This window comes from Lactuca serriola, chromosome 3 (genome assembly GCF_051521515.1).
Source record: "Lactuca serriola cultivar US96UC23 chromosome 3, Lser_US96UC23_V15, whole genome shotgun sequence".
In the NCBI taxonomy this organism is placed as follows: domain Eukaryota; kingdom Viridiplantae; phylum Streptophyta; class Magnoliopsida; order Asterales; family Asteraceae; genus Lactuca; species Lactuca serriola.
The window spans coordinates 284,099,189-284,104,551 of NC_136410.1; the positions used below are offsets into that span (position 1 = coordinate 284,099,189).

The window sequence follows — 5,363 nt, forward strand, 5'->3', positions numbered from 1 at the left end:
GCTTTAAGTTCAGTCTACTAACCTAAACAAGAAAATAAAGAGATTTACTCTCTAAAGTCAGAGCGAGCCGTTGTCAAAACCTGTGTCTCTGATGTGTTCACAATTCTTTTCCAACCTGGTCAATGCACATGATGCGGTTCTAACCCTCTCAGTTCGAAACCATCTTACTGAGAAGCTACTTCGTGCTCTTGAATTCCTAAGCCGAATTGAAGGTGTTAAGGAGTCGGTGATTACTCCGCAACAAAGGGGAGAGGATTTGCAAAACCCTCCTAAAAATGTCATCACTAAACTGAAGAGTAATGAAGCTTTGGGCCCTAGTGAGACGGACAAAGGAAAAGGTATTATGGGTCTGAACATTGATGAAGAGGAAACCAAAGAAGAAAGGGAGAAAAGAGAAAAAGATGCTCATGACACTTTGGTCTGTAGACAAGCTCTCTTTCCACTGTGGTCATTGGAGAAGTTGATAAAGGAAGCTGTTGAGTCCCCTAGCACTTATTGGCTACAACTAGTGGCTTCTTTTGACTGTGAGAATACAAGGGATTCTCAACTTGATATGCCTATCACTCGAAGAGCCTTTGTGTTTCATTGTTTCGATTCTATTTCTCACGTCCCTTCTCCAAATTCAAAGGTTGATCAAGATTTAATTAACTACTATCTGGAAATTTCTCAACCTCAATACCTGACATGGAGTGCTCAAAAGATTACTTTGGTTAAGGTTTTGAAATCGGCTCCTGCGGGTATGTTTTTAAACATCAAGTTTAGAGTGAACCGAGGATCAGGAGGTTCGGTCCAAGTGATCTCGTTGGCTGTTCTGCCAAATCTAAATCCACTTGATTGGATTATTCTCAACAACATCCTACTGACGAATCAACAACAATATCAACCGATCATTGATCATATTAAGAGGATGTTTGCTTTTTACATCATGGAGGTTGTAAGGTTAGATCAAGAGATTGCAAGTGGTTTAAGGAATAAGCCAACTGTTAAACCAATTGGGAAGATTGGCGATGCGAACCGAATGCAGATGGGGAAGATCGATTCAAAATATCACACTGCCATATTTACTCGAGGCGAAGGTCAAAGATTTGCGTTCGCTCTTGAAGATAAGCACCTGCTCTCTACTACATGTTTGGAGCATATCATTGATATTATACATTGGTGTAAACAGAACAGTGAGAGTGACAATCTTTTTTACAGATATGCTTCGATGGTATATTTCATTTCAACAAACTCTTCTGGCTATCATCCAAATGTTATTCAAGATAGTGAAGAAGAGCACTCTTGCTAAACTGAAGTGATCTCTCGCCCCAATTGACTCAAAGAGAGAGACTATTGAGTCCAAGATATTGCATCATTGGGCTTCAGTAGTTTAGTCTATTTATGCTCTCGAACTGGGCCTGTCCAGCCGTGTTTTTATTTAGGGTTTAGTATATATAGTGCATGCATGTATTATATTGATTACGCTTTTGATAATTATTCTACTTATCGTATTGTAACCCTAGCATATCTCTACAGTAGCAATTCACATTGAATTCTTCTGAGATAAAGCATATTAATCATTCGACAAACGTTTAATTCATCTTTGGGTTCATTGTTTTCTATTCTTTTCATTATCTTTTATTATCTGTTTGAATCTATCAATCTAAGAGAACTTTATTGTCATCACCTTCTTTGGTGTTATTTTACATGGGTGCGAGTTGATCCTTTGTGTCTTTATCCTTTAGTCGCTTTTTTAGCATAAGCCGAATGTGTTGAGTCGGCCATTGAGGGTTTCCATAGCTGAAAAGCATGTTGTTTATGCTATCGATGTCTTTCGTGGTTGTGTTTTGGATATTTTGATGTCGAGTTTCCGATTGATCTGGTGTCGATAGCGATGGGGGATGTTTGTGTTATAGTGGGCATGGATTGGTTGATCTGATTTGGGGCTTTCATTGATTGCGAATGACAGTTGGTGACGGTTCGAGACTCAAGTGGTGGAGTGCTTACTATTTGTATCGAGGGTACTAGATCGGGATCAGCCTTTTGTTCTGCCGCTAGGGCAAAGTAGAGTTTGCAACATGGGTGTATGGGTTCTATGGCATATGTAGTGGATACTTGGGTTGTGGAGAAGGGGTCGATTTCTATTTCCGATGTTCTGGTAGTGTGTGACTTTTCTGATGTTTTCCGCAAGGAGTTACCAGGTGTACCTCCTAAGAGGCAAGTGGAGTTTCGGATTGATCTGATTCCGAGGTCGACGCCTATCGCCAAGGCACCGTATCGTCTTGCATCGCCCGAGATGCAAGAGTTATCCTCTCAGCTTCAGGAGCTGTTGGGAAGGGGTTCATTCAACTGAGTAGTTCACCATGGGGTCCCCTGATCCTTTTTCTCAACAAAAAAGATCATTCACACGAAATGTGCATCGATTACCAAGAGTTAACAACTTGATGGTGAAGAATCACTATCCATTGCCCAAGATTGATGATCTCTTTGATCAATTGTGGGGGGCATCTTGTTTTTACAAGATTGATTTGAGATCTGATATCACCAGATGAGGGTTCGAGAGGAGGATATTCAAAATACGGCCTTTTAGACTCGTTATGGGCATTACAAGTTCATGGTGATGCCTTTCGGACTCACCAAAACACCGGAAACGTTCATAGATCTCATGAACCGGGTGTGTAGGCCAATGTTGGATTGATCGGTGATCATTTTCATTGATAACATTCTGATATATTCGAAGACCATGGAACAACATGAGGAGCATCTTAAGGCCAAATTCTACAAGTGCAATTTCTGGTTACGAGAGGTCCAGTTCTTGGGACATCTCCTCAATCAAAATGGTATTTTTGTTGACCTAGCCAAAATTAAGGCAATAATGTAGTGGGAGGTGCCGAGATGCCCATCCGAGATTTCGAGTTTCCTTGGTAAGGCAGGTTATAATCGCAGATTTATCAGGGATTTTTCCACGATTGTTGTTACTCGCACCAAACTGACTAGGTAGGATGTTGTTTTTATTTGGGGACCTGAGCATCAACCATCATTCGAGACCCTTTGCTAGAGATTGTGTGAGGCTCCAGTGCTAGCCCTCCCGGAGGGGTGGATGACTTTGTGGTTTATGGTGATGCATCGATATCAGGATTGGGTGTTGTGTTGATGTAGAGAGTGCATGTGATCGCATATGCGTCAAGGCAACTGAAGCCTCACGAGACGAGGTATCCCATCCATGATTTGGAGTTGGGAGAGGTGGTATTCTCCCACAAGATTTGGTGTAATTATATCTATGGTGTCTGCTGTACCATTTACACAGACCATAAGAGCCTGATGTGCCTTATGGATCAGCCTAACCTGAGTATCAGGCAAAGGAGGTGGTTGAATGTAGTGAAGGACTATGATTGTTTGATTTTGTATCATCTAGGTAAGGCTAATGTGGTGGCCGATGCCCTGAGTCGTATAGAAGCGAGTTCCCCAATATGAGATGTATGTATGAGGATGGTAGCGATGATTCCAATTTTAGATGTCATCAGAGAGGCCCAAGTGGTGGCCATAAAGGAAGAAAACAGCAAGAGGGAGCGGGTGATTGGGCAGGTTTAGACATTTGAAATAGATAGTAAGGGAGTTTTGACTCTCCATGGGCGAGTATTTGTGCGATATATGGGTAGATCCCGACAGATTTTGATGGAGGAGGCCCACCAGTCAAGGTCCACAATGATATATCCAGACCAAAAGCACAATTATTGGTGGTCCTGCATGAAGAGAGATCTGGCATGGTTTGTAGAAAGATGTTTGACCTGTCGTAAGGTCACGACAAAGCACTAACGCCCTCATGGTAAGTTGTAGCCTCTAGAGGTTCGCCTATGGAAATGAGAACAAATTTCTATGGATTTCATTACCAAGTTATCGTTGACTGCGAGGGGTGTGGACACTATCTGGGTGATAGTGGACTGGTTGAAAAAGAGTGCTCACTTCTTAGCTATAACGGAGAACTCTTCAACGAAGAAGTTGGCAGAGATCTATGTTCGAGATGTGGTGGCTCGGCACGGGGCGCCGACATCTATTGTGTCTGACCGAGAAGTGCGCCTTACTTCTAGATTTTAAAAGAGATCTCATGAGGAGTTGGGTACCCGACATCGATTCAAACCACCACTCCAACATTGGGATGCCTCCCTTTGAGCTTTTTGATATTTCCATATTTATACATATTTTTAGGCAATATTTATTTACATTTATACTAATAATTTGGTTATTTCCATAGAATATGGGTACTTATAAGCTTAAATTATATTTTTCAACCAAATAGAAGCATTTTTGAAGAGAGGAACTAAAGGTGACAAAACATGGAACTTTGGAGGCTAGAAGGAAAGAAGAAAAAAAATCAGCAAAAACGTACTCACGATGTGAGAAATTCAAGACTCACGATGTGAGTGGAGTAATCTAGAAGATATGCACCGGATGAAAGAAGAGTCCTTGTCGAATACGTACATCTCGCACTCATGACATGAGATTGGAAAAATCGAAAAATATATATATCCTTGTCCATTACGTCTTAGGGGGACTTTGGCTGCCTTGGAGGATCCCTGGACACGACATTTAGAAGAAGGAAGAGTTTGGAAATGGTTTTCAACACCAAGGAAGAAGAAGTTCATAATTTGATTTGTCGATTGGTACATTTATACATGATTTTGATTATGCATTTTGTTTGTTTAATTGCTAGTATGTCCAGCTAAATCTAGCTAATATAAGGATGCATTTATGGATCTAGATGAGGTCAACGACATTGCTAACTACTTCAATGTACCGAATGTCAATAGATATACCATCTTACTAAGGATGCTACCAGTCACTTTCAAAGGAGCTGCAAAAGACTGGTTAAAAGTACTTCCTCCTGGTAGAATCACTACTTGGGCTCAAATGCATGAGCAATTTCTAGATCAGTTTTGCCCTCCTTCCAATATAGCTAATCTCAAGAAGGAAATAGCCAACTTTGAGCAACAACCGGGGGAGTCACTATACGAAGCTTGGGAGTGCTACAAAGCGTTGTTAAGGAATTGTTATCAACATGATCTAAATGTTAAACAAGAGATGTCTATTTTTTATGATGGGGTCAATGTAATGACAAGACAACTCCTTGATTCTCAAGGGCCATTGACAAATAAAAATCCAAGGGAGGTTAAGGAGTTAGTTGAAGAATTCGCAAGACACTCTCGTGAGTACCATAACCCAAGACAAGATGAAGCAAAAGGCAGTGGGGAGCACATTCTGAAGAGAAGCTCGTATTATGGCAATGCTCAATACTATGGACCGGAGATTGACCTATATGGACCAATCAATTAATGCAATAAGAGTTGGTTGTGAGAGATGCAGTGGGCCACACATGACTAAGGATT

At 41.1% G+C, this 5,363-nt stretch overlaps 1 non-coding gene across 1 annotated transcript; it reads right to left on the reverse strand.

Moving 5' to 3' along the window:
• Positions 1–4,935: 4,935 nt before the first annotated feature.
• LOC145096458 (small nucleolar RNA R71) lies at positions 4,936–5,042 on the reverse strand. Its single transcript, XR_013703866.1, has one exon. It is a non-coding gene; the product is annotated as a small nucleolar RNA R71 (small nucleolar RNA).
• Between the last annotated feature and the right edge of the window lie 321 nt (positions 5,043–5,363).